General features: G+C 39.8%; 1 pseudogene; it reads right to left on the reverse strand.

Moving 5' to 3' along the window:
* Positions 1-10,217, reverse strand: part of LOC115425479 (SEC14-like protein 1) — a 19,780-nt pseudogene extending 9,563 nt beyond the window's left edge.
* Between the last annotated feature and the right edge of the window lie 1,941 nt (positions 10,218-12,158).

The following is a 12,158-nucleotide window of genomic DNA, read 5'->3' on the forward strand; positions in this document are numbered from 1 at the left end:
AGAAAAAAAACAGTAAAAGGTAGAAACATTTAACATTTATTTTCCTTCTTTTCTTTTCTTATCTTTTCTTTGATACATGACCATAAAGAGAGCTTATTGGCTTTTAGCTTCCCACTCCTGAAAACTGGCATTCCTAATAAATGCTGTACAGCACTTGCATGTAGCTCAGGAAAACATAAGAAGCCACTTCCTGTTAACAGAACTGAACCTCACTGAACATGTGGAGGATGGGTGGTCAGGGTTCCTAAAGTAAAGCTGAGCAGTTTGTACTTTTGCCCCAGGAGTGACCAAAGGCCAAAGGTCAACAATAACCAAACACCAAATCACCAAACACCAATTTACTAAAATTTAGGTGAACAGATGTAAAACTCTGTTGTCCTTATTTTAATTAAAACAGTAGATGGTGGCAGATGAATTCATATTAGAAACAATACAAAGGCAGATTATTTCTCTTTACGTATGTAAATGTTGGTGCAGGTGGTTTTACTTTTCACTGTAGTTGTCATTTATACATTTTCAACGATCTGTTGTGAATGCAGCAGCAGGAAAGTGAAGATAATTTCCTATATATGATAATTTCATACAATCAAGTGAATGTTGGGTGTTGGTGGAGAGCATACCAAGACACCTGATAGCTGTAACTCCAAATCAGTGGGAGTCCACCACAAAGCTCTGGAAACACTTAATACTGTTATGATTTTAAGCACTTGTCTTTTTTTTTTTGCTTTTCTTTAAATGTTCTACATGACAATGTGGTCAGTAGTTTCTGAAGTAAATGTAAATATTTAATTACCCAAACAAAAAGGTCCCTTAATTTTTTTCCACAACTATACTTCAACCCCAGTTAGATAAGAAAGGAACTTCTCCTATCTTTGGCAGACAATGGGCTCGAAAATATTAAATCAAAAACATTGTGTTTAAAATCAAACACCAGACCACATCTACGTTCATCAAGTACCAAAAGTTGTTTATAATGTACAACCACTAGATGGCAGAGGTTTCACTAAAACTGACAGGAGCTGTACTGCACCACACTCTCTGCTGCCCTGCCCTACTTAACTCATTTCATTCATCAACACAGGTTTTCATCTTTCCTCCTAATTTTGCTACCTCTAGGGTTTTCTGTCTCACCTCATGTGGAGCTCCTTTGAAGATGCTGGCGCTCTGGTAGATCGTTTCGGTCCACAGACGGACGTCTTCATTCTCGAGTTCCTCAGCCGTGCGGTACATGGACTTGGGAACCAGGCCGCCTTCTGGTACCTCACACTGCAGAAAACAGACCAAAAAAAGCATGCACATCATACACACAGATATTCAGATATGGAGCTCTGGGTCAGTAAAGGACATCTCAAGTTGGTGGTTATATATCCCAGAATGTGCACTTTCAGACATTAATCATATGCTCAAATGGTAATGTACAGATTCAAACCGTCCTCAGGCACTCACCATACACTCTCCTCCGAGGAAGTCCGGGATGATTTCCTTGTCTATGTAATCTACCAGCCCTCCAGGGCCTTGGTAGTCATTGCCTGCATAAATCAGGAACTTCTTGCGGGTGTTTCATCAATAAATGGACTTACCTAGGTGGAGGTAGATAAAGGTTAGAGACTGGTACTGCTGTCATAATCAAACCATTCATTTGAATGAGTGTTGCTTTAGTTAATACTTTAATTAGTTCATTTTATTTTTGTGTAGATTGCTATTTTCTGAAACAAAAATGACACCACCAGCACACACAAATGAATATGCTGATATTTTCACACCCTAATACAGTGTTTTTTAACCTTGGTGTCGAGACCCCACGTGGGATCGCCTAGAATTGAAATTTCTAGCAATGATAAAAAAAAAATATTTAAAAAATGTACAAATAAAAATCTATGGTGAGTTGACAGAGAAAATCCTAATCCATAACAGACATGCCAAACTGTGGTTGTGAAACTGAAGCACTGTGGTTCCGTTTATCTGTCAAATGTTCATTGTGGTCGGTTTCAGATGCTGCAGCTCTTTCATAATTCATAGTCTGAGTTATTGTTTGTTGAGTATTAATTGTCAGCCTTGTAAATCCAAGCTGGACTGACCAACAAAAATCCAATTTTCCCTTTGTGCAGTAATCTACACCTGGCTTTTCTGCCTCTGTCCTTAATAATATACATTATATAGACTAAACGTTCTCTAAAATTAACCGTTATTTTCAACATAATATAGCAAACTATTACATAATCAAAACCAATTAATTTTAGCAAAAAAACAGTCTCCATTTTGAAATATCTGGGGCTGCCAAAATTTGTGATGTTAAAATGGGGTTATGAGCCAAAAAGGTTGGAAACCACTGCCCTAAAGTCTAAAACAAGGTTTTGCTTTTTCATTCTCTACACTAGTTTTACTGCCATACTATATGAAACAATGTCCTCCAATCATCATCTTCATACGCTGCTTGTCCCCGTACCTGCCACTGACTAGTTTATGGACATCTGTGTGTCTGCGGTCGGTATGCTGTTATTTCAGCTCATTTTTAACTTCTTCCATCTTTCCAGTTTGATTTGGATCAAGACCACCTCTTTTTGTGATGCTGTTAGCTACCATTTGTTTTAGTAGATGCAAGAAATTGACAGGTTTGAAATTCAAAAGGCACTGAGATGAATGTTGTTCATTTTTCTCTGACGGCCAGGTGTTCATGTCCTGGATGGTTTTATGGGAAATCTGTTGCTGTTGCTTGAATGTGCATTTACTAAACTCAAGCAGTATTAGGGGCTCTCTACAGGAGCATTCGTTATTAATATGGTCATGCTCTTTGTTTTGCTTCTCACCAGTGTCCAGAGAACAGGGAACACTCTGGGAGCTCTTAAGATAAGCAGCCGTCCCAGAGTCTCTGGGTAGTTCGCCTCCACGACCTCGATGATCCTCAGCAGTGCCTTAACTCCTGGTCGCCATAGGTGACGCATGTTCAGACCTTCCAGATCTACCAGACATGTCCAACAGCTACAGAGGAGACAGTCAGAGGATTAGCACTGATAAAAGCCACAAACACACACTCACACAAAACACGGCTACAGCCTCTTTCTGACCACTTAGCACCTGTCATGCTGAAAGGATGCTTATGTGGTGAAGGCAATGCTTGCTAATTATGGACTCCCTTCTGACCCCCCCCCTCCCCTTCATCTTCTCTCTTCCTCTATCTATTCTGGGGGAAAGTGCTGACGTGACTGCCATTCATAGTTCACATGCCTTCCTGCATGGCTTGCATCCCAGCCACCTCCTCTGGTTGGAGAGAGCTGACACTTTACAGATACCATCTCTGTGAGCTTGCGTTCTCTCTCTCCTCTGAATCAGTGCACACAGAAAAGATCCACTTGCATTCCTCCTATTTTGGCAGAGATACTCCACTGGACTTAATAATGGTGGGTGTATGGACACCTGTGTCCAGACTACCACTGCTGAACTGAACCCTAATGAGTCGCAGAACAGGAAGTGGTAAAAATACGCAGTTAAACATAAATCACGAAAGGAAAAGGAAAACAACCGACGTGCACTCTGTAAACTCCAGCTACTCACTGTTTGTTTTTCTTCAATTTTTCCGCTGTTTCCTGTCTCACTGAGATAATTTTTGTTATGATGTGGCACTATATAAACAAATGTGATTGATTGATCTTCTACTGTAATGTTTAAACCACACTTACTTTACTGATATGTTTCTAACTTCACAAGCCTTTATAGGTTTCTACCACACCCTTGCACACACCTTTTTTGTTAAATCTTGTTCCTATGTTTCTGTATTTTTGTGTGAGGAAATAAAACAAAGTTTTAGTGTTGTCAAACAAATAAATTTTTAATCAGATTAATCACAGGGTTGCTGTAGATTAATTTTGATTAATCACGATTAAATATTCATTTTTAATCTATATTAATTGTGTTTCATTTTGCATGAGCAAACAGACTCAAGAAAGAAGGGAATATATATGAACTTAATGTGTTTATTAAACACCAACCGTTTCAACAAAACAACTTGAAACAACTGTTAGGTCTTGTTTTGTTTTTTTTGTTTTTTGTCCTCATATTTCCATCCAGAGGGCCAACGTGCTGTTTACCGTCTTCCATCTTTATGGGTTGGTTCTGCTGCCTGTCACTACCAGATCAACTGTCCATTTGCGCATGTGCAACAGTAACTCTACTTGGACAAACTGCCCGAAATGCGCAGCCAGACACATTCAGAGGGTTGTGTTAAAATTTTCAATCAGATTAATCATAATGATGGATTAATCTGTAATTGGTAATGCATTAATTTTGACAGCCCTAATAAAAATACATTTTTGTCACACAAATTATCTGAGCTGCTGCCAGTTGATTTTCTGAGCTTTAACCAATGGATAAAATGCATTAGCTGATCTGTCCTCAAGGTTTTTTACCTGATGGGTCGGCCAAACACCTTGGTGTTCTCTTCACAGCGTCTCAGACCTTCCTCATTGATAGACAGCACCTTAAATGACAAAACATGAACTCGGTGGTGTGCCGTGATTTCACCTTTCAAGCTTTTAGTGAACTAATGAAATGGTAAGATGATAAGATGGTTATTTTTAAGTACTGTACTGTAGACATCCTGGTATTAACACATTTGTCTGGTAATGCCTGTGTACATTCATTACCTAATCTGTAATCCAGTCGTTAAGTACCTGACCTATAATGTAAAGAACTAGACTGATGGGGACACAGTTGCATACATGAATGTGGATTGAACTAAAACTTACATGTCTGAGGAGAGACTCTTCCCCAAGGGGCACGGACCAGTCCTTTGGTGTCCATCTGGCCCAGCCTCAGGATGTACAAAGGGCGTCCATCTAAAGGAAAAATAAAGCAAATATTTACAGGATCAATTGCAGTATTTACTGTACACTGTGTAATGGTACATAGAAAATAGAAAGAGCTGCACTGGTTATGCACTGTTGTGTAAGACAATAACTGAGTGGGTACAATGAAGAATGCTTTTATGTCTTCCCCATTCATTCCACACAAATACTTGCGCAAAGATATGAGTAAACTATTTGCACACTGATGTGGTGACATAAAAGCCAATGAATATGATATGACAGCTAAGGAAAACAAACAAAATGTGTGTATACATGTATTTGAGTCATTATGTTAACAAGTTTTAATAAATGTGCGGACATTTCAGCTGATCATCCGAACCTGATGGTTAAGACTGGTTTTAGGGTTATAGTTAGGATTGGGCTCAGGGTACAGTGGTGCTAATTAATGCACTGTCATTAAGAGTTGTGTGATATCTCACATATATTGCACTTTGCGCTACGTGGGATGTCGGGAATGACTACATCACCAGTATTGAGTACAAACTGTCACTTTTTTTTTAAATGGATGGCATGAGAGTGTTGCTTTTCTTGCTATCTCCCACGACTCTGTGAGTACAGACAGTACAGAGCATATCAGAGAGGAATGATTTGCTTATTTTCTTTTATTTTATGAGATTTTTCAACATTCATGAGCCATGTTTTCATTTAACTTTCATGTATATTTTCCTGCCATTTTGCTTACATTTCAACAATAAGCTTAATTCGTATTACAGTCTATTTGCTGTAATGTTACAGAAATCAGTTTATTTCTCCTCCACCTTTTCTGAGTCTTGTATGTTGTTTATGATAAGGATGACATACATGACAACTGCTAAAAACTGAGTGTTTTGTGACATCTTGTTAAGTTTTGACAGAAAATCTTTACCCACTTAAGACATATCAAAGAGATGTTCTCCGAAAATAGAGACAAACAGGCATGCCAGTGCCACGAGTTAGATGTGTAATCAAAGAGTGCTGACATAATGGTCTCCTGTTTAATTTACTCCCACAGTTGATTCCTTTGGGTCCTTTAGGTAAGACTGATATACATTGATGAGGTGTGTGTAACATAACCTTGTCAGAAACTAGAGAGCTGACGTTTGCTTCAAGTTAAGAGCACACAGAGAGTCTATGCCAAGTAGAGCCCGACCGATATGGGATTTTTAGGGCTGATGCTGATACCGATACAAGGGGCTCAAAAAAAGCCCATATCCAATATATCAGCTGATATCCAATATTGGCCAATAACCGATATATATTGGCCGATATATGAAATAAGAACATTGATCTACACAGGATATAATAATCTTATATTAGATAATTGTGGACAGGTGGATTAACAGTTGCATAAATCTTTGTTTATCTCACACAGATAATTTACATGACTTTCAAACACTGTATAATAGTCTGATATTAGAGTAGTCTGTGACCTGTGGGGAACCATGGGTTGTAGATGTGGTAGTTTTTATGCTGGGGAGAGCAGACTTTTGAAAAAGATGTGAGTCTATATTTTATAAGTAGTGACATAAAAATTGTTTGGTAAATCATTCTTTAAAATGTAAGCAACACCTACCGTTAATGAGTCCAACTACAAAGCAAACTATGCAATCACAAAAATAATTAGTGTGTGTGTGAAGGTGTGTGTGTGTGTGTGATTTTCGGACAGGGGGTGGCGGAGCGGGGGGGATTAGCGGTCCATCCTAGTCAGAACGGGGGGGGTGTATCGGTCCGTGATTCTGTTATTGTGTGTGCGTGTGTGGGGGGGTGATAGCATGATTGTCCAAGCAGAAGTGAAAGTGAAACTGACAGGCTTTACTGTTCCTCTAACTCTCCAGGCAGCACACACAAACAGGAGCAGCGAACGACAGAATCTCCACAGCAAAAATTAATAAATCGGTTACATATTGGCCGATGTTGATTAATCGGTGATAAGCTATAATCGGCCCGATTAATCAGCCGGCAGATCAGTCGGTTGGGCTCTAATGCCAAGTGGACTCATGCAGCATAGAAACATGAGTATGTGCCATGTTGATTTACCTCTGTCATGGTGGTGCCAGCCTCCGGTGTAGTAGTCTTGAAGAACCTGTGGTGAGGTCCAGGTCTCCAGCAGGTAGTCCACCTGGTGCTGCTTCCTCCAAGTCAGCGACTGGCACAGAATTTCCCGCGCTTTGTCCATGTTGAAGTCCCGAGCACGTAAGAAGCGCAGGATGTGCTCATCTTTAGGAATCTAGAGAGTGATAGGAAATTTTTAAGTGCAGTTACTTTATTTAATTCCAAGAAATGATAAATAAAAACTGTAGATCACCTTTCCCTTGTGCGTCTCCTGCAGCCATTTACGAAGTCTGATCAGACAGCTCTCCTGCAGGGGGGTGAGGTCGCCAAGATAACGTTTTATATAGTCAGCATCCAGCTTGTCTGCATCATAGAAAAACATCAGCAATTAACAGAATTCAGGAACTAAAACGTGACGTAGAACACGTACATATATACTACAAATTTAAACACATTTACAACAAGCTGTCATTCAACTGACTGAATACTCATTTTGCTTTGCCAGAAAGCGTACTGTCATAGTTATATAAACATGTAAGAACTGTGGTTGGATCAAACCTTCAGGTGTTCCAGCCAGGATCTCAGTAAGACTGTCTGACTGAAGTGCAACGCTGTCCTGCTTGGCATCCTGCGAGGCGCTGTCCTTGGCATCGGCAGGAAGTGGGATAGAAACCGTAGGTGACACCAGAAGCTTGGGAAGAACAGGTGGGCTTGTAGAGAGACTGGTTGGTCTGGGGAGAGCCAAGGGAAGGGAGGAGGGAGTCCAGCGTGGCACGTGGATGATCCCTTCGTCTTCAAGCTCCTTCAGGTAAACTCAATGATTTCCTTTCCCTGTGAGAGACATAAAGGAAGAAATTTGGTGTTTGAGCAGACGCATTAGGAAAACTAAGTTGTAATAAACTCATTTCAAATACAGAGAGCCCTAAAAAGAGAGATTAAGGAGAGGATTAGAGTGGAATTATGAATTATTAATTAGAACCTGGAGAGCTGACACTATGATAATTATAACCACTTATATACATTTCTTTGGAAAGCTCTCAGTACATGAAATAAAAAATAAAAGAAATGCACTTAGCATTGCCCACATTCACCCTAAATAAAGACAGATGAGTCACTGCGTCCATACTAAAAGACCCCTGTCCACATGCATTGATTACACAAGCTTATTTATCCCATAAAAGTGTGAGACAGACTGACTCATTCGTCAAAAAAACAGCAAGCTTCACCACTCTTTTCACACAATACACTGATGCATTATTAATACAACACCTGTTATTCTGTAGCTATGCAGCTATTAAGAAATGATGATTTCTGAGCAACCAAAAAGAACATATGCAAAATGAATGCAATAAAATATTGTGTTGTGTTCAGTGAATGCAATGCTTCGGTGCAGCCAACCTTTTTGATTACTGCTGGCGTACTGCTTCATCGCAATCTTTTCTACTGTGCTCTCAAAACAGAGAACGACTTGATATCCAGGCTGGCGGTCTGCTCAAAGCAAGTCCACTCCTCATTCTCAGGGTGAACCTGTGAATACATTGGAAAATACTGTATTACTGTATACACACACAGAAATCAGCTGACCTAGTTACTATGGTAACCAAACTCAGTTTCACTTGATAATGGACACACACAGACTGTGTACAACGTTAGCAGTGTGTCAGTCTGTCCATGTCACATGTTTCACGTGAACACTTACAGCTATAACTGACTCAATATACAGCAGGTCACTTTAACAGTATATTATTAATATTTTGAAAAAAGTCATGAGTTAAAAGCCTTCTAAAATCAATGTACTGGTTGCGTCACTACCCTTGACTACCCAAGTATTTTCAGTTTTTAAACGGGTCCATTAGCTCAGTCTGAGCTGTCCATTCAAGTTACTGTAGCACAGTTTGCTAAATGACACAATAACAATTTCTGTGGTGCATGAGAACTAAATTTAGCACAGTTGGAGGTTAACACCAACCTGCTTGACCTCATTAACTCAGAGAACATCCATTCATGAACAGGCGATCTGAAGTCAGAGTTAAGACTACGGTGCACAGAAGCTGGATGTCAAAAACCAGGGCAGGCATTGCTGGTTTGGGATAAGTATTTGAGGGCATGAGCCATACTCAGAGGGGACTGAATAATCACAGAGAGATGAGCTGAGATAGCAAGCATCACACTCAGTGCTGGTCTACACATGGTTTCTCTGCAGGAAAGCAGGAGAGAGATTAGAGGCGCACACATTAACATGGGTGTGTGGCAGCAGCTTAACACTCAGCTGCTAAATGATGTGTTTGATCATTTGCCCGTGTAGATTTGCGTTTCTCTTGAATCCCTGGGTTTAATATGACACAAAAAGAGTCAGAGTTTGAGTTCTTCTCTCAAGCTGCTGGTACAAAAAAAATGTACCTATCCTGTGTTGCAACTAATGCCTCAGTCACAAATGTCATTACGAACAGCTACGAACCCCGTGCGAACAATTTAGGACAACTTGTACACCTTCTCAAGGCAGCCCCTTATAAGAATGGAGAGTTCGTAAACTGTTCCTACGTTTGTAGACAGGTGTGTGATCTTGATTTTCTACGAACACACTATGAAATCCCCTTTTGTAGGGCGCCCTAACAATGCCTTAGGAACAACCTAAGAACACAACGCATATGTTTGTGGACATTTTAAAGTTCAGTTCTCTCTATTATTTTTGTGTATCTTTGTTTAATCCTTTATACCTTCTACTTCAAATTTCTTTATTTGGTGTCTTATTATGACGCCTAATTTTTATTATGTTTAAAGTGCAGGTCAGTGATTTCCCCCGCATATTTATACAGCAGTGTGATTTGTGATCTAATATGACCGTTTTGACTAATTTTGACTGATTCTTACAACCCATCATTTGTAAGAATCTTTGTGACCGAGGCCTTAGATAACAGCCTGAACTTGTACAATACTGACCGAATAGCAGCAGGTCTCATGGATGATGACCCGGTTAGAGAAGGTTTCATTGTGAGACTCGATGTGCAATGTCCTCTCCTTTCGGTTTAATGTGTTTTTCTGGATAAAGTAGACATAGTCCACGCCTGCAATCTGTGAACCAGACAAACAGCTCGTTACAAAACTATGTTGCCATAGCCACATCACATAACGACTGTTAAGCAATAAGGTGATGGTTTGACTGTAACATACCCTTTTGAGAAGGCGTGGGGCATCCACATCCAGGGCACAGCGGCGCTCTATCCTGTGGGTGCTACCATCTTCACTGGTCTCCTCATCCACTACGTCACTTGCCACAAACATGGGGATAAGGTGGCAAGTAGGAAACCGGCGCTCGTACGCCTGAATGAGGAAGAAAAATAGAAATGTAACTTAACAGTGTTCCTTTTAAACTGGAGAAATATTATTAGGTTTCAGCTATTATTTTGGTGAATTAAGTTTAAGTCATTTATCCACCGTGTCTCTTGTATGAAATCAGAGGGAAGATGACAAAACTACCCTCATCACTGCATACACACTTGTATGTTCTGTCATGCACTGGTAACTTTGGTGGTGGTAAGGATGGGTATTGGTCAAAATGGTTTGATACTGGTACTATGACTGATGACTTAGCTTGAAAACAGGTCCTAAACAAACACCTTTTACCAATTTTCCATCCTAACAAAAAGCAAATTCTGATACATTTATAGAGCAAGTATTAACATAACTGTTTTGTTCTTTATTAAATAGCGGTACATGAGGTGACTTCATGTGAGGGTTTTTATTTTGTCTTCAGTCTCAGATAAAGCAAAATTAACTTTTACTGTCAGGAATGCAGCAGTTCATTATTTTTAACTGACAAAGCATGTTTTGTTAATACGTCATTACACATTCAGTTTAAAGAGTGCTCTGAGATCTAACTAGATGCTAATTTGACTTGACTGAAAGTTTCAGGTTTACAGATTTTTTTTCAAATTACCACACAGGTACTTTGGACATTGTACTGCCATCTTATATAAATCTCATTAGAAAAAATTCACGTGTTCTTGCAAAGAAAGACTAAGAATCTGAATAGGAGGGCAAAGAATGGCCCAAAGCTGAGAACAAGTACGAGGCCAAATAAAAGCTCCTTCAAATTTGAATCAAGTTTGCACTGCCCAAAACCCCTCTCTCCCCCTCTTACTCTCTTTTTTTGTTTCTCTTTTTTAGTCTCTCTGGTTTAGACCAGCTCTAAATGTAAAGTGTCAAGAGATAACATTTGTAATGATGTGGCACTTGATGATTGATGGTAATCCACAACAGAGAATGGTACAACCCGACTACAGCACTTTAGAACAAAACGAACAAACAAAAAAAAACACTAGCCCCTGTGCCCAAAGACAGCACTGCTTCTACAAACTGTTCCATAACTGCAATCCCTGCAAACATAGCTTTTGTACACACAGTTCTGCAATTGGTCCTTGGCTGGTACAAAGCAATTACCCCAGTATCACTTCTTCTTTTTTTTAATATCAAAATCATGTTTCTTCATCTCTGGAATACTTTCATGGTTACATAACGGAATGTCTTAACATTAGACTAGACCATCATTCAAAAGCAAGCAGCCTAATGTTTATGATAAGTGTGGCAGAGTTAAAAGTTGGTGGAACAATGATGGTTTAATTTATGTGCCAGTCAGAAAATGGATGCTGTGAGATTAGAAAAGTGTGTGTAACTGACCAGAAAGATACACACTGCTGCAGTGCATGTAGAAGTATGATCCCACTATGTCTACCATTTCAACGTAGGAAAGACTGAAAAAAGCAATACAATATCCTTAAAATAAGCACTAAGGTTTAGTTCAAGAGTCTGCGCTCCTCAGAAAACCACAACGTCCACACTACTGTGACAAAACCACAGCTTACAATTGAACACCCACTCAGAGATACATGTTTTTATCCAAAGCTACATACAACTGCCATGTATGTCTCATATATTCTAACTGACCACGTAAATAATGACTGGTGTGGCCATTGCGCACAGGAGTTAATATGGACCGCTTATTATGTTTGTGGTTTTGTGTGTGACTAGGGGGTCAGTAGGGTTCAGCGGCTCCTGGTGTACCGCTGCTGGGGCCACTGATCCACTCAGCTGCTCACCGTCCCTGACTGAGTGAATGCTGAGCTCTGTTTTTCAGCTCTGATGCTCTGGAACTCTGGGCGCAGGCTTTGTACTGTGGTCAGCACAACACCGCTGACTGTAAACATCAGTTTCACAGGTCAAAAACAACCATACATCAAACTAACCCAAGCAGAAAATGTTACATGA

Source organism: Sphaeramia orbicularis, chromosome 1 (genome assembly GCF_902148855.1).
Source record: "Sphaeramia orbicularis chromosome 1, fSphaOr1.1, whole genome shotgun sequence".
In the NCBI taxonomy this organism is placed as follows: domain Eukaryota; kingdom Metazoa; phylum Chordata; class Actinopteri; order Kurtiformes; family Apogonidae; genus Sphaeramia; species Sphaeramia orbicularis.